The sequence below is a fragment of the Oncorhynchus clarkii genome, chromosome 32 (assembly GCF_045791955.1).
Source record: "Oncorhynchus clarkii lewisi isolate Uvic-CL-2024 chromosome 32, UVic_Ocla_1.0, whole genome shotgun sequence".
Taxonomy (NCBI): domain Eukaryota; kingdom Metazoa; phylum Chordata; class Actinopteri; order Salmoniformes; family Salmonidae; genus Oncorhynchus; species Oncorhynchus clarkii.
The window spans coordinates 21,177,088-21,195,802 of NC_092178.1; positions in this window are offsets into that span (position 1 = coordinate 21,177,088).

The following is an 18,715-nucleotide window of genomic DNA, read 5'->3' on the forward strand; positions in this document are numbered from 1 at the left end:
CCACATATCTAGGTAATGAACACGTTGAGTGTCACATTCAATAGTGAATTTGAGATTGGGGTCAATGTCATTGAGTAGTGCCATAAAATCTGACAGCTCTTTTTCAGTTCCTTCCCATATGCAAAAAATGATGTCAATATATCGATACAGCTTCAGGACTTTATTCAAAAATGGATTTTCGTTTTCTTTATTAACAAAACGTTCTTCACAAAGACCTGCATAAAAGTTAGCATAACTCGGAGCGAATGTGGAACCCATCGATGTTCCATTCATTTGGAGGTAGTATTCATCATCAAACCTAAAATAGTTATACGTTAAAACATATTCGGCCAGTTCTAGAATGAAGTTTATTGGTGGATATTCATTGGTATCTCTGTCTCCCAAATAGTGTGCTAGTGCTGCCAGCCACCCCACATGGGGAATGCTGGTATATACGTAGACTCTCGACATCTAATGTGACCAAAATAGTCTTCTTTTAAACCCGCTATTGGTGAGATCTTGTTTATGAAGTCTATAGAGTCTTTTACATATGATGGCAATGCTTACACATGAGTTTTAATAAAAGAGTACAAAGTTTGACAATGGCTCTAGCACTGAGCCTATTCCTGCAACCACTGGTCTGCCTGGATAATTGCCTTGTTGTTTTTTAGGTTTGTGTAATTTTGGTAAAATGTACAGGCATGAACGTATGGCACATTTGCAGCAAAGATATTCAGGTTTTGAGATCAGATTGTTTAATAGGGCTTGCTTCATATTAGAGCAAATATCCCTTTGGAACACCTGTGTGGGATCAACACTCCGTTTTCTATAGAAACGTTCATTACTGAGTTGTCTCTGAATTTCTTTACATTTTTCATAGTCTAAACAACCTCTGCACCCCCTTTGTCTGCAGGTTTAATAACCAAAGATGAATCTTTCATTAACTCCTTAAGTGCCTGTTCTTCTGTTCTAGTGAGATTCTTCTGAATATGGTTTGTTTGTCTCATATATACTGACATGGATTCTTGTTCGACTAACCTACAATGGGTATTAATCGAGGAGTTGTTAACCATGGGCCACACAAGCTCACAGAACGGGACGGCTGAAGTGCATAGAAATCATCTGTCCTCACTACCGAGCTCCAAACTGCCTTTGGAAGCAACGTCAGCATAATAACTGTTTGTCGGGAGCTTCATGAACGCTACCTGCCCCAATTAATAGTGCCAACTGTACATTTTGGTGGAGGAGGAATAATGGTCTGGATCTGTTTTCCATGGGTTGGGCTAGGCCCCTTAGTTCCATTAAAGGGGTATCTTAAATCTACAGCATACAATGACATTCTAGACGATTCTGTGCTTCGAACTCTGTGGCAACAGTTTGGGGAAGGCCCTTTCCTGTTTCAGCATGACAATGCCCCCATGCACAAAGCGAGGTCCATGCAAAAATGGAGACCTGACTTCAACCCCATCGAACATCTTTGGAATGAATTGGAATGCTGACTGCGAGCTAGGCCTAATTGGCCAACATCAGTGCCTGACCTCACTAATGCTGTCATGGCTGAATGGAAGCAAGTCCCCACAGCAAGGTTCTGACATCTCGTGGAAAGTCTTTCCAGAAGAGTGGCGGCTGTTATAGCAGCAAAGGTGGGGACCAACTCCCTATTAATGCCAATGATTTTTGAATGAGATGTTTACTTGCAGTTGTCCACTTACTTCTTGTTGTGTAGTGTAGCTATTAGCAAAGTCACTGTCAAGGGGGGCAGAATGGGATTCAATCAAAATAATTTATTGCAGGATTAATTATGTTAGTAACCAAATATCAACAGTCTGCTAAAGCTCCTTTGACATGATGCTCTTGTTTGTCTCCCTGCCAGCCTTCTTGTTTGTCTCCCTGCCAGCAGACTCTGTTTCTCAACCCTCAGCCTCTCTGACAGACTGTCTCCACCATGCGCCAAATACTCAGACTGTTCACATCCAGTAACGTATGTGTGAAACAGTGGACAGGCAAGCCAGCCCTGAAAAGCATGGTGCTGAGGTCGTCATTTTAGGTAGGTTTTTGATGCATATTTACTTGTAAATTTAAATTGAATTGTTATCCAATATAATTAGGGGTTCAACAGCGAAGCTGGTGAAACCCTATTGTATTTCCTATTGTATTTCCTATTGTATTTGTTGGCATTCATTATGGCTTCAAGCAACAAAGCTGGTGAAACCCTATTGTATTTCTTCTGGTTCATTATTAAAATACTGGTTCTTCTTACGAGCAAAATTAACAGACAAATTCCTGTGAGATGGTAAGGCCGCCAGTAGTTGACACCCTCTCATGCAATGCTTTGCCAATTGGCCACAAGGTGGCACTAATAATAGGCGATTTGAAATGGCAAACTTTGAAAGGTCACGCAGAGACCTAGAGCAGGGATGGGCAACTTTGATGGGGTTGGGGGTCAAAAGAAATCTGAACTCATCATGAGGGTCCACAGTTGCTCGCAGGTCTGCATACACACATCCATACCCACACCCACATAGCAAGCAAAACATTTTAGTGGTCCTCTCTTGATAGTGGATAAAATGGTACGTTTTACAGTTCATTTCATGCAGTTCTACTCATTTTGCCATGGGGCGGCAAGGAACATTTGCTGTTTTACAGCTAACTTCCTGCAGTTCTACTCATTTTGCCATGGGGCGGCGAGGAACATTTGCTGTTTTACAGCTAACTTCCTGCAGTTCTACTCATTTTGCCTTGGGGCGGCGAGGAACATTTGCTGTTTTACAGCTAACTTCCTGCAGTTCTACTCATTTTGCCATGGGGCGGCGAGGAACATTTGCTGTTTTACAGCTAACTTCCTGCAGTTCTACTCATTTTGCCATGGGGCGGCGAGGAACATTTGCTGTTTTACAGCTAACTTCCTGCAGTTCTACTCATTTTGCCATGGGGCGGCGAGGAACATTTGCTGTTTTACAGCTAACTTCCTGCAGTTCTACTCATTTTGCCATGGGGCGGCGAGGAACATTTGCTGTTTTACAGCTAACTTCCTGCAGTTCTACTCATTTTGCCATGGGGCGGCGAGGAACATTTGCTGTTTTACAGCTAACTTCCTGCAGTTCTACTCATTTTGCCATGGGGCGGCGAGGAACATTTGCTGTTTTACAGCTAACTTCCTGCAGTTCTACTCATTTTGCCATGGGGCGGCGAGGAACATTTGCTGTTTTACAGCTAACTTCCTGCAGTTCTACTCATTTTGCCATGGGGCGGCGAGGAACATTTGCTGTTTTACAGCTAACTTCCTGCAGTTCTACTCATTTTGCCATGGGGCGGCGAGGAACATTTGCTGTTTTACAGCTAACTTCCTGCAGTTCTACACATTTTGCCATAGGGTGGAGAGAAATGTTTACAATTTTTTTATGATATTTGAGTGACACTGAGTAACAAAGTCAAAGGGTGCCTCCCGACCGGTAATTCACCTATGATAACAAGTTTAGATAGCTAGCCGCTAAACTAACTTAGCAATCTAAAAAATGTTAGCTGACATGGGACTAACTATCAGTGGCTAACATAACAAGAAAAAACTTCTGATGCACAGCCAAATTTCAAAATTGCGTCTTGTGTATTCTACTATTTTAACTCGCAACAATAAATTTAGATGCTTTTCCTACACTCTGCGGTCCAACTCATCCCAAACCATCTCAATTGGGTTGAGGTTGGGTGATTGTGGAGGCAAGGTCATCTGATGCAGCACTCCATCACTCTCCTTTGTCAAATAGCCCTTAAACATCCTGGAGGTGTGTTTTGGGTCATTGTCCTGTTGAAAAACAAATGCTAGTCCCATACGGCGAACCAGATGGGATGGCTTATCTCTGCAGATTTCTGTGGTAGCCATGCAGTTTAATTGTGCCTTGAATTCTAAATAAATCACTGACAGTGTCACCAGCAAAGCACCAACATACCTCCTCCATGCTTCATGGTGGGAACCACACATGCAGAGATCATCCGTTCACCTACTCACAAAGACACAGTGGTTAGAACCAAACATCTATAATTTGGACTCATTAGACCAAAGGACAGATTTCCACCGGTATAATGTCCATTGCTCGTGTTTCTTGGCCTAAGAAAGTCTCTTCTTATTATTGGTGTCCTTTAGCAGTGGTTATTTTTCAGCAATTCGACCATGAAGGCCTGAATCACACAGTCTCCTCTGAACATTTGATGTTGAGATGTCTGTTATTTGAACTCTGTGAAGCATTTATTTGGGCTGCAATTTCTGAAGCTGATAGTTTTTGCGACTGCACTTGAAGAAACTTTAAAAGTTCTTGAAATTTTCCTGATTGACTGAGTTTCATATGTTAAAGTAATGATGGACTGTCGTTTCTCTGCTTATTTGAGCTGTTCTTGCCATAATATTTTTTACCAAATAGGGCTTCTGTATTAACACTTTTTTTTGGTTACTACATGATTCCATATGTTATTTCATAGTTTTGATGTCTTCACGATTATTCTACAAGGTAAAAATAAAGTAAAACCTTTGAATGAGTAGGTATGTCCAAACTTTTGACTGGTTCTGTAAATAGTAATTACACTACCAAAGATATGTGGACACCTGATCGTCGAGCATCTCATTCCAAAACCATGGGCATTAATATGGAGTTGGGTCCCCCCTTTGCTGCTATAACAGCCCCCAGTCTTCTGGGATGGCTTTCCACTAGATGTTGGAATATTGCTGTGGGGACTTGCTTCCATTCAGTCACAAGCATTAGTGAGGTCGGACTCTGATGTTGGGCGATTAGGCCTAGCTCGCGGTCGGCGTTCCAATTCATCCCAAAAGTGTTTGATGGGGTTGATGTCATGGCTCTGTGCAGGCCAGTCAAGTTCTTCCACACCGATCTCAACAAACGATTCCTGCATGGACCTCACTTTGTACACAGGGGCATTGTCATGCTGAACCAAGAAGGGGCCTTCCCCAAACAGTTTCCACAAAGTTGGAAGCACAGAATCGTCTAGAATGTCATTATGCTGTAGCTTTAAGATTTCCCTTCACTGGAACTAAGGGACCTAGCCCGAACCATGAAAAACAGCCCCAGACCATTATTCAAACCACCAAACTTTAGAGTTGGCACTATTCATTGAGGCAGGTAGCGTTCTCCTGGCTTTCCCAAAACCAGATTTGTCCGACGGACTGCCAGATGGTGAAGCGTAATTAATTCACAAGATCAACTAAATTACATCTCCTCCGGAACCACAGGGCTGATCTGAATGGCACGACAATGGGCCTCAGGATTTCGTCATAGTATCTCTGTGCATTCAAATTGCATTCATAAAATGCGTTCATTGTCCATAGCTTATGCCTGTCGGCCCATACCATAACCCCACCGCCACCATGGGGCACTCTGTTCACAATGTTGACATCAGCAAACCGCTCGTCCACACAACGCCATACTCGTGGTCTGCAGTTGTGAGACCGGTTGGACGTGCTGCCGAATTCTCTAAAACAACGTTGGAGGTGGCTTATGGTAGAGAAATTAACATTAAATAATCAGCATGCCAATTCCACGCTCCTTCAAAACTTGATACATCTGTGGCATTGTGTTGTGATGCAACTGCTCATTTTAGAGGCCTTTTATTGTCTCCAGCACAAGGTGCACCTGTGTAATGATCATGCTGTTTAATCAACTTCTTGATATGCCACACCTGCCAGGTGGATGGATTATCTTGGTAAAGGAGAAATGTTCACACAACTGTTTGTGAGCAAATGTGTGCACAAAATGAGAGAAATAAGCTTTTTGTGCCTATGGAACATTTCTGGGATCTTTTATTTCAGCTCATGAAACATGGGACTAACACTTTGCATGTTGCGTTTTATATATTTTTCAACATATAGCACTTGATCTGTTACTCAGTGTTGAAATTGAAAGCCTCTGTGGTTATTGTGTTGATATTTGAGGTGTCGCTGTCTGTTCTTACCATGATATATTTTGTGTTATATTCATTTGACCCATAAACTTAATATGTTGTGCACCTGACTGCCCCCTCTTTTCTTGATTGTGTGCATTAGAATTATCCCCAGGTTATAGGAAATTGTGGCATCTAAACTTTTTGTTATTGTTGTATTTACCACTAGAATGTTTGGGTGGCACTCTCTAGTGACAGAGTTTGTGATATTTATAGTAGGCCTACTAAGCAAATGGTTGACACTAGCCGCTGCTCCCCATATGGACAGCTTAGGATCATTTAGGTGGCAGGTTAGGATCATTAACGTGGCTGGTTAGGATCGTTTACATGGTAGGTTATGAGAATTAGGTTAGGAAAAGGGTTAGGGTTAAATAAAATGCTGGTCGTACAGTAGTTGTACTCTCCCTAGTCACAAACACCCTTCATTGTTCAAACCATAGAGAATGATTATAGGCACAGAGTTTCTAAACCCAGAGTCGCAACATCGCAAGACTTCTGGAATCTCTTGCGAAGCAGACTAAGTAGACCAGGCCGGGGTTTGAGTTATTCATTTTCTCGAAATCTAAAGTCACAACCTAAATTCGAGCCAATTGAGAATTTGAACATATTATTACTCCAACTTCGTGACAGTGACAAACTGACACGTTTTTGTTTTCGTCAAAAACGACTTCATACTGTAGGAGTGCCTTTGCTTTGACTGACCACCACTTGCGCAGTTGAGCGGAAACTCAACCGGATGCGTCACACTTGTACATCCTGTGAATCATCTGGCTCATCTGTGACGTTGTGTTTACTTCAAACGCGGAAAAGCAAACATAAGAAATTGCACAGCGGTCCGTTCTCTCTTCGTATCTACAGAGTGAGGATATAAGCATTTTACATGCCAATTCACGACATTTCTTCACAATAATAGTGGCAGGTAAGCTTAATTAAATTGGTGAAATAAATTATGATTGCGTATGTTGGTTGCATTTCAAGTTGTTTTTGTGCTCAATAGTTTCACTTTCACTTTTGATAGCTTTAAGGTCTTTTTATGTCTGAATGTTTTAGAACATTTCTTTCAAACCTTTTCTTTTAGTAGATCTAATTATATAAAATATTTTTGACCTTTTATGTTACATGAAATGAGCAGTTGAACAAGCTGTCAGACAATAATAGCAGTTGGAAGCTGCGTTTTGTCTTGTCCAAACGTTATTCAACACGAGAGATGCTCCTCTAATGGTGACTGTCCATGCGTCCTGTCTTTATATTCTGTTTCCTTCCTAATTCAGAAAACGTCAACTGCCCTTGATCAGGCTACAGCACATACAGAGATGGCGTAAGGGATTTCTTAAATTGAGCAGACTCACTAAAATATATCTAGTTAGTGTGTTGTAATGACACTGCAATAAATCATGTGTGGTGGGGTTGACGTCATTAAAGAGCTGTACACACAAATCCAGTGTTAATTTAATAAAAACTCATGACAGTTTGTTTCTGTTGGTCTATATCCCATACAGATCTGCAGACTATCAGAACATTATGAAATATTTCCTAAAATGTGGAGAAACACAAGGTACCTATTGATTTGTTGACTTGATCATACCTTGGCTTTGGTCACTCAACAGTTTGTGATAATATGGTAGCTGCATAGCAGTTGGTTAGCCTACAGCAGCAACTTTTGTTACCAGTAACATTATTGTAAGCCTCAGCATTTAAAATAGATTTTAAGAAACATGTTTTGGTCAGAGTTTTAACCCTAATGAAGAAATATTGACCAAAACGTTGCCTTTAAGATCTATTTAACGTTGTGGAGCATAGACCTAGCATACAATAATATGTTAGGCTAAAATAAAAACCTGCATATATTCTACACCTGCTCTTCAGTAATTTAGTTTGACACTTTTGCTTAACAATATCTTCAACAGATGCAAGGAAATACCTACAGCAGGTGTCTGATGCAGTGTTCAAACATCGTCATGCTAGTATTGCTCTCAAGAAGCCAAAGGAATCAGAGTGGAAGATTGCGGGCCTGGATGACATGTCCTACAAAGGAGAAGAGGAAATTAAGGAGTGGCAGAACTTCTACCTACCAGACAGTGTGAAGATGGAGCTGTGGAAAACCTCCTCGTCCCGACAGAGAGTGGCCAGCTGGTCATAATGCTGTGTGAGGACCGTCAGGTGTATGCTTATGACGGAGAAGAGATGCACCTGGTCGCTCTGAGCCTGGGGGAAGTCTTTGTCTCTGGGCTTCAGTATCCTGGCATCAAGTCCTTCTACAGAGGGGAGTGCTTTAAGGACATGGTGAGAATCAATCTGTAGTGAATCAAACAGTTTTTATAGCTGGTAAGAATTTAAAATGTAGTGATTCAAGTAGAGTAACATTTATCATTATTTATTTGGTATAGTTTTGTTAATATTGATATTGATAACGGATCAGGTGCATTTACAAATCTTGAGGAGTGATCATGCTTGATATCTAACACTTATGTTGTGCTGTTTTGCGTTGCATTCCGTTGTGTAGACTAAAGAAGACTGGGCCAAGGTAAGACAGGGCAAAGTGGGGAGGAGACTTGAAAAGGAGCACCAGGATTTACTGAGACAAGCCAAACCCAGCTTCCTGAGTTGTCTTGACTCCATCAAAGGAGCAAGCCGCACAGTCACAGGTGGGCAGGTTTAATGTGTAGCACACAGACAGCTCATTATTGGTGTGCCCATCCAATGTGATCAATGATGATAAAAGTTAACATAGATATACTGTTACAGTAATTGCTGTTTAGATAGAAAAGTTGCAATTTTTGGATTTACTCCTTAACAAGCACCTTTGCCCTTCCCTCACAGGTGCCTGTAGCGATCACAAACTAGTGGAACCTCAAACAGTACTTGATGGACTTCTTACGGTTGAAATCCTGTGAACGGGATCCAAATTCAAACAAATCTCATAATTAAAATTCCTCAAACATACAAGTATTATACACCATTTTAAAGATACACTTGTTGTTAATCCCACCACAGTATCCGATTTCAAAAAGGCTTTATGACGAAAGCATACCATGCGATTATGTTAGGTGAGTGCCTAGTCACAAAAAACAGCCATTTTTCAAGCCAAAGAGAAGAGTCACAAAAAGCAGACATAAAGATACAATTAATCACTAACCGTTGATCTTTATCAGATGCCCCCCCCCCCCAAAAAAAAGAAATATGCCGTCTGTAGCCTGCACTCTTAATAGCGTTTGGAGATTACGTGATATGTTTTTAATTTGCCAGGTAGGCTACATCGTTTGTAAAGCGGATTGTGCTTAATTTTAAGAATTGAGCTATGAATATAGCAACATGAGAAAGCTGGGATCCTCTTTTAAATAGTAGCCACTCAAAACTCTGTTCTCACACACGATTGCGCAATGACAGGGCTTATAAGAACCCATTTCACTAGGCTCTGTAGGCTATGGGCTCTCCAACTGTGTTCCAGGGGTCTTGGGACTACATGCTACGTTTGGAGTTATTTGGCCACTTTAGTTGTGAATCAACGTTATCAAAACATATAGGCCTATGTGCTAGGCTACATGAAGCTTGCGAGTATGATTAGAAAAACAAAAAAATGCATGCGCTGTTTCTTGCCTTAGACTGCACACGCTGGGCATCATTCACAAGTGATAATATTCTCAACCCCATCAAACTATTTTCAATTTAATCTAGTCTTTACACATACTAAATAATATGTGTGAAATTGGTTTTGATTTAGAATTGGCCATTATCATGCACCTGTTGGAACAGGGGATGGGGGAAAAAAGACATGTAGTCCTTATGTCCTTGAATAGCAAATGGAGGATGCTTTACCCTAGGTTAATTTTCTTGCCAGCCAGGTAGGCTACTCCAGTTATAAAGCAAAACAATGTGCTTAATTTTAGGAAAGTTGAGAAATAAATATAGTCTATAGAAATCTGATGGGATCCTCCTCTTTAAATACTTGGCGCACCCATCCCGTTAGCGGGATCATTTTCGTCAACATCCACTGAATTTCAGAGCGCCAAAATCAAATTAAATTACTAAAAATATTTAATTTTCATGAAATCACAAGTGCAAAAAAGCAAAACACAGCTTAGTTTGTTGTTAATCCACCTGGCGTGTCAGATTTCAAAAAAGCTTTACAGCAAAAGCTATCCAAGCGTTTATGTTAGGATATCTCTCTCAGCAGACAAAACATTACAAACAGCTAGCAGCAAAGTAGATTGGTCACAAAAGTCAGAAAAGCAATAAAATGAATCGCTTACCTTTGATCTTCGGATGTTTGCACTCACGAGACTCCCAGTTACACAATAAATGTTCCCTTTGTTCCATAAAGATTATTTTTATATCCAAAATACCTCCATTTGGTTGGCGCGTTTTGTTCAGAAATCCACAGGCTCCAGCGGTCATGACGGGGCAGACGAAAATTAGTATCCGTAAAGTTCTTAGAAACATGTCAAATGTTTTTTATAATCAATCCTCAGGTTGTTTTTACAATAAATAATTGATAATATAACGTGACTAAATGTCACATGGAATTTGACTGCGGTCATGTCTCGCGACTGCCGGTGGGCGGTAATATGGTTACCTTAATCAAATCAAATGTATTTATATAGCCCTTCGTACATCAGCTGATATCTCAAAGTGCTGTACAGAAACCCAGCCTAAAACCCCAAACAGCAAGCAATGCAGGTGTAGAAGCACGGTGGCTAGGAAAAACTCCCTAGAAAGGCCAAAACCTAGGAAGAAACCTAGAGAGGAACCAGGCTATGTGGGGTGGCCAGTCCTCTTCTGGCTGTGCCGGGTGGAGATTATAACAGAACATGGCCAAGATGTTCAAATGTTCATAAATGACCAGCATGGTCGAATAATAATAAGGCAGAACAGTTGAAACTGGAGCAGTAGCGCGGTCAGGTGGACTGGGGACAGCAAGGAGTCATCATGTCAGGTAGTCCTGGGGCACGGTCCTAGGGCTCAGGTCAGTTGAAACTGGAGCAGCAGCACGGCCAGGTGGACTGGGGACAGCAAGGAGTCATCATGTCAGGCAGTCCTGGGATATGGTCCTAGGGCTCAGGTCCTCCGAGAGAGAGAAGGAGAGAATTAGAGAACGCACACTTAGATTCACACAGGACACCGAAAAGGACAGGAGAAGTACTCCAGATATAACAAACTGACCCTAGCCCCCCGACACATAAACTACTGCAGCATAAATACTGGAGGCTGAGACAGGAGAGGTCAGGAGACACTGTGGCCCCATCCGAGGACACCCCCGGACAGGGCCAAACAGGAATGATATATATATTGCCCCAGATTCAATGCATGATGCATCCTTTTGGTTGTTAATTCAATGTGTCAAAGTTTTACTTCTATCCTGTCCATATTCAAATAAACTAGGCCTACTAAATGTGTGAATTATGAATCTTCTCTGCATGCAGGACCATGTCATCATTGTCTGAACACTTCAAGTCTTATCTGACTGTATATTTACAGCAGTGGTAGAAAATTCAGTAAACATGTTGATAAAACTTTGAATGTTTAACTTTTTCCCCTCCAAAGTACGCATGTTACCTGTTTAAACCTCTCCTGCACATTCTTCCTGTCGCATCACTCCTGAACCATTCCATACTCTACAGCTCTACAGGAGTCTATACTACCAACCAATCACTTAATCTGCCCCAGAAGCTCTGTGCTGGACCAATCATATATTTTGTGCACTAATAAACAAATATACACAAATTAATTATTGTGGATCATTTTTATTTGTAAGTGTTGATTAGGTCTATGGGTGCATTTTAATAGTGTGAAGTGGTTTCTTCTCCATCTCAGAAAACAGGACACTGACAAGTAGAAACAACATTGGGGATGTCTACAGGGGACTGGCTCTCATGTGCAATGATGTCAGTACAGATTAAGGAAAGGTGATGAGGAGAAGAAGCAGGAAGCCACTTGTGGTGCACCCTAGCAGCTCTGAGTTTGTGGCCAAAATAACAAGAATAATGACTAGTTTTTCTCCTTGATGTCTTCACGTTTGCATCAAGGGAATTCACTGCATTTCACACAACTTTATGTATTAATTTATATATGTACTTTATTACCTGTACTAACGCAGTTGGATTATATTCAGGGGTGTTTCTAGGATTTTAAGACATTGGGGGCTAAATCCCTAAGCCAGTAAGGGGTCTCAACAGCTAAATGCAGGAATGAAAGAATTCCACAGTGTACAAACACACACACTCTCTCACCTACAAATGATTTGTAAACCACATTTTACTTTTTAACTGTATTTCACCTCTTATAATTTGTGCAAATGAATTTAACTAATTAGAATCTATAGAACAGCTTGAAGTGATAGTCTACTGTGTACTCAACCCACCTCTTTTCTGTCTCCATCTGCCCTCTTCTGTCACTTTCTCTGTGTCTTGTCTGTTGCTGTTTCAGGTTCTTGTTTATTACTGTCTCCTTTGTCTGTCCTTTTCTGTTCCTTTTCTGGTGTCTATATTATATCCTATTCTTATGTTGGTGTCTCTGTCTTGTCTGATGTGTCTTTAGTTTTGCAATCCAAAACGGTCAAGGGGATACTGGGGTAGCTCAACTTGTTTTGGGCATGTGTCTGGGTCACCTACAAGGGGGCCCCCCTTTGGTGCACATTTTGGTTTTTACATTAGCACTACACAGCTGATTCAAATAATCAAAGCCTAATGATGAGTTGGTATTTGAATCAGCTGTGTAGTGCTAGGGCATAAACCTGGGGGTTCCCAGGACCGAGTTTGGGAAACACTGATCTAAATCATCCTCTTCCCTACAATTTACCCTTGCCTGCTGTTCTCATCTGTCCTCATCCTTAACTAATCTGAAAGGGAGCAAGGTGCCACATTTCATTATTTCATATTAAAGGGTGACTGCACTTCCTGATTTTGCTTAGTTTTAGATTTGGGACCATCAATAAATGACAATGTAAATTAGACAATATTTTCATGTTGCACACCTTTTAGTTTGCTCATTAAATGCTTTTGATATTTGTATATGAGTATCTACAATTTATAGTTAGTTTGAGGTTTTAAAGTCATGGAATTTTGGAACTATTGGAATTTAACATAATTACTGATCGTCCCTAACTTGCCCCTTAGGGATATCCAAAGTCAACCCAAATTTACCACAGGCATTACATGAAAGAATAACATGTTTGAGGAAAGTGCACAGTTATGGACTTCAAAAGTTATTAATAAACCAATTAGGCACATTTGGGCAGTCTTGATACAACATTTTGAACAGAAATGCAATGGTTTATTGGATCAGTATAAAACTGTGCACATACACGGCTTCCATCTAGTGGACAAAATCTGGCCTGGGCTGGAATAATACATTATGGCCTTTCTCTTGCATTTCAAAAATGATGGTACAAAAAAACGCATATCTTTTCTTTGTATTATCTTTTGCCAGATCTAAACTTCAAAATGTTTCCTTTCAAATGGTATCAAGAATATGCATATCCTTGCTTCAGGTCCTGAGCTACAGGCGGTTAGATTTGGGTATGTAATTTTTGCCGAAAATTGAAAAAAAGTGCGGATCCTCAAAATATCACAGACAAAATGTTCAGCTGCCCCTTTATGGATGGGAGGTTACCGTGGTAACAGGGCCACACAAGTCTGTGCACGTGAGTCTGTGATTTGGATTCTGACAAGGGTCAGCTATAAGTTGAAGCAGCAGATGCAAACTATAGTTGTTAAACAACCGAGACTTTCGAGTAAATTAGACCAACTTCTATCCCAATGCCTCCAAAAATGAATCCATCAGCACTTCACTCATTGCACACAGCTCCCCTGCGTTTCTGCGTGAGGTGGGATATAGGATTCGTATTTATTTGTGCAAATGGCAGCAATGAAACAAAACAGCAGAAATAAACTCCGCAAGAAAATAAATGTCCTCTCACTGTCAACTGCATCTATTTTCAGAGAACTTATGAACATAACAAGATTCATCAACTGAGACATAAACTGAACAAGTTCAACACACGTGACTAGCAGAAATGGAATAATGTGTCCCTGAACAAAGGGGGGTCAAAATTAAAAGTAACAGTCAGTATCTGGTGTGGCCACCAGCTGCATTAAGTACTGCAGTGCATCTCCTCCTCATGGACTGCACCAGATTTGCCAGTTCTTGCTGTAAGATGTTACCCCACTCTTCCACCAAGGCACCTGCAAGTTCCCGGACATTTCTGGGGAGAATGGCCCTAGCCCTCACACTCTGATCCAACAGGTCCCAGAATTGCTCAATGGGATTGAGATCCGGGCTCTTCGCTGGCCATGGCAGAACACTGACATTCCTGTCTTGCAGGAAATCACGCACAGAACAAGCAGTATGGCTGGTGATATTGTCATGCTGGAGGGTCATGTCAGAATGAGCTTGCAGGAAGGGTAACACATGAGGGAGGAGGATGTCTTCCCTGTAACGCAGAGTAATGAGATTGCCTGCAATGACAAAAGCTCAGTCTGGGGTTACTGCCCCAGACCATGACGGACCCTCCACCTCCAAATCGATCCCGCTCCAGAGTACAGGCCTCGGTGTAACGCTCGTTCCTTCGACGATAAACACGAATCTGACCATCACCCCTTGTGAGACAAAACCGCGACTTGTCAGTGAAGCGCACCTTTTGCCAGTCCTGTCTGGTCCAGCGACAGTGTGTTTGTGCCCATAGGCGACATTGTTGCCGGTGAGGTCTGATGAGGACCTACCTTACAACAGGCCTACAAGCCCTCAGTCCAGCCTCTCCCAGCCTATTGCGGACAGTCAGAGCACTGATGGAGCGATTGTGCGTTCCTTGTGTCACTCTGGCAGTTGTTGTTGCCATCCTGTACCTGTCTTGCAGGAGTGATGTTCGGATGTACCGATCCTGTGCAGGTGTTGTTACACGTGGTCTGCCACTGCGAGGACAGTCAGCTGTCCGTCCTGTCTCCCTGTAGTGCTGTCTTAGGCGCATCACAGTACAGACGTTGCAATTTATTGCCATGGCCACATCTGCAGTCGTCATGCCTCCTTTCAGCGTGCCTAAGGCACGTTCACACAGATGAGCAGAGACCCTGGGCATCATTCTATTGGTGTTATTCCAGTGTCAGTAGAAAGGCCTCTTTAGTGTCCTAAGTTTTCATAACTGTGACCTTAATTGCCTACCGTCTGTAAGCTCTTAGTGTCTTAACGACCATTCCACATGTGCATGTTCATGTTTTTACTTTTTTATTTGACTTTATTTAACTAGGCAAGTCAGTTAAGAACAAAATTCTTATTTTCAATGACAGCCTAGGAATAGTGGGTTAACTTAACTGCCTGTTCTGGGGCAGAATGACAGATTTGTACCTTTTCAGCTGGGGGGGTTTGAACTTGCAACCTTCCGGTTACTAGTCCACCACTCTAACCACTAGGCTACCCTGCTGGTTCATTGAGCAAGCATGGGAAACAGTGTTTAAACCCTTTACAATGAAGATCTGTGAAGTTATTTGGATTTTACTGAATTATCTTTGAAAGAGGGTCCTGAAAAAGGGACGTTTCTTTTTTTTGCTGAGTTTACTTTCAAAACAGCTACTCCAGCATTTTTCTAACTGTAACTCGCACATATGCTCATACTTGACTTTTGACTATTTTTATTCACAAATGTAATAGAGCCCCACCGTGTTGGTGTCATAATACCCATAAAACCTAGCGGTCAAACAGGGATATTCCCCGTAGGGGATTTTAGAAAATAAGGGCTGTGTATTGTGCAGGCTTACCCTGGTGTGATGTTTTGGATAACCATGTAAATATCTCTCACACAAGGTGACTTTTATCAATTTATTCGGCTCTATTTACCCTCATATTAGAAAATGCTCATCAGCATCAAAGTAGACCTCATGCAAGACATCAAATCCCTGCAAGCTCCTGTACTTCATCTCTAGCTGACACCTTTGCTAAACTTGTATTGTCAATTTAAAGCTTGCACAAGACAGTTCACAGAATTGTCAATATAAAGAAATGTAGCCAATTTATTAATTACTACATTTAGCTAACGTTAAATAGATACATTCTTACCTTTGCCTCGATTCGGCAGTCTCATCCAGATCACCATGGTATTTGTAGTTCTTTATGATAGCCACGTTAGCAGCTAATTAGCATAAAAATAATGTGGTTAAATACAGGCGAATATGATGAAAAGTGACCTTGTCCTAGAGAGATTTGCACGGTTATTAAAATGTCACGCCAGGATAAGCCAACACGAAACACATCATTTATTTGAAGTGTTTCTAAAATCCCCCATGGGAAAAATGATGGAAATATTATTGGAAAAATGTCCATGTTGACTGCAAGGTTTTATGGGTATTATGAGTCTTACTGTGGTATTCTTTGCTCTCACTGTTGAGCCCTGCAAATTGACCAGCCCCCCACATAGCTGGTGAAATAGACATTCTTTACCCGCCATTCCTAAATCTACCCGCATTTGCCAAACCATGAATAACAGGCTCAGACCATTATTGTTCCTCCACCGAACTTTACAGTCCGCACTATGCATTGTGGCAGGTAGTGTAATCCTGTAATCCGCCAAACCCAGACTGTTCCAGAGTCCAATGGCAGCGAGTTTTACACCACTCCAGCCGACGCTTGGCATTGCGTAAGGTGATCAGGCTTATGTGCGGCTGTTCGGCCATGGAAACCCATTTCATGAAGCACATGACGAACAGTTATTGTGCTGATATTACTTCTAGATGCAGATTGGAACTTGGTAGTGAGTGTTGAAACCGAGGACAGATGATTTTTATGCGCTACACGTTTCAGCACTAGGCGGTCCTGTTCTGTGAGCTTGTGTGGCCTACCACTTCGCGGCTGAACTGTTGTTGCTCCTAGACATTTCCACTTCACAATAACAGCACTTACAGTTGACCAGGGCAGCTCTAGCAGGGCAGAAATTTGACGAATTGACTTTTTGGAAAGGTGGCATGCTATGATGGTGCCATGGTGAAAGTCACTGAGCTATTCAGTACGGCCATTCTACTGCCAATGTTTGTCTATGGAGATTGCATGGCTGTGTGCTTGATTTTATACACCTGTCAGCAATGGGTGTGGCTGAAATAGCCGAATCTACTAATATTAAGGGGAGTCCACATACTTTTGTATATATAGTGTATAATATTTGACTAAAACATAATAATTTCAAACCTTTACATTTAGGGACATTGCCCTTCGTAGAGTGCCATCTTTCGGATGGGAAGTTGAAATGGGTGTCCTGACTCTTTGTTATCATTCAAAATACCATGGCACTTATTGTAAGAGTACTGGTGTTCATCCCGGTGTCGTTGCTAAATTCCTATCCTGGCCACATTCCATCATGGCCACCTAATCATCCCCCTCATTCCTAATTGGCATACATCACTCCTCACCTCTCCACCTGATAGCTGATGTGTGGTGAGCGTTCTGGCACAAAAATGGTTGCCATGCATCATTGAGGTGGGTGCTACGCATTGTTGGTGGATGTGGTGAGTTACACCTACTATGTAATCCGCGTTGAGTACCTCAGTTGGTATAAAAGTGCTATATAAATCCAATAAATTATTATTGATTATTATTTGTGTACGATCATGTCTCTCTATTATGCGTGGGAATATGTGGGAACAGATTTACTAAATGAAATCACTTGGAGCTGATTTTCTGGTGTTTTTACAGTCTTTTATGTCCAACATTTTATTTTTTGTGAAAGAAATATAAACAATAAAAATAATTATTTATCTATCTGTCTGTCTGTCTGTCTGTGTTTTTTGATTGCTTGTTATTTTTCTCAGAAAACTTGTGGGGCCAAATAAAACCAGTTGGGGAACCCTGGACTATGGTCTCATGAGTTTTCTCAATTCCGCCTGTGGATAGGTCAGGTACTACCAGAGGTCCTAGTTCCCCTAGTTGGGAACTAGGCTATTATGCCTTAGACGATTTACTTTCATTTTCATATTTACAACTACCTAAAAAATGGTGAGTAGCCTTTTTACTTCGTCTGTTGAGAAGAAATGAAGATACACGACAAACATCAACATTTGAACACACATGATATTTTATTAATCTATCGATTTTGCCAAAACATATAAAAAATAAATTCGAGAGTTGTGAAGGGCACGCAGGCGCGCACAGACACACCTATGCAAATTTGTATTTATTTTTTCTTTATTTAACGAGGCAAGTCAGTTAAGAACAAATTCTTATTTTCAATGACGGTCTAGGAACAGTGGGTTAACTGCCTGTTCAGGGGCAGAACGACAGATTTGTACCTTGCCTTGTACTTTACCTTGGACTTAGTAACCTTCCGGCTACTAGTCCAACGCTCTAACCACTAGGCTACCCTATTTGGCCTAGTCTACCATCTTTGTCCTATACTCTCAAAAACGTAGTTTTTTCGGAAAGTAAATTTGGCGAAATTCAAATAAGTATTAAACTTCTTATGACTTTTCATAATAGCAGTAGCAGTTATTGTAGTTTTAGTTTATTAAATGTTTATGACGTTATCTTTCCCATGACAGGAGACCGGACTACGAGAGAGGTGAGCCTCAACATAGTAACCATTCATTCTTCTTTTGATATTTCAATAAATTAATTGATTACACACTTATTTATTGAGAAAATGTATATTGTGTCATTATTTTTTTTAGGGCAGAATTGTTTTTGCTGACTGAAGACAGTTTTAGGAGTAATGCCTACAATATCATTTGTGAAATGGACAAACTACAGGGACCTGTATTCACCTGTAGTTTTCCTTACGACCACCAACAGCAGTTAGGGACCGTCAACATAGTGATAAATC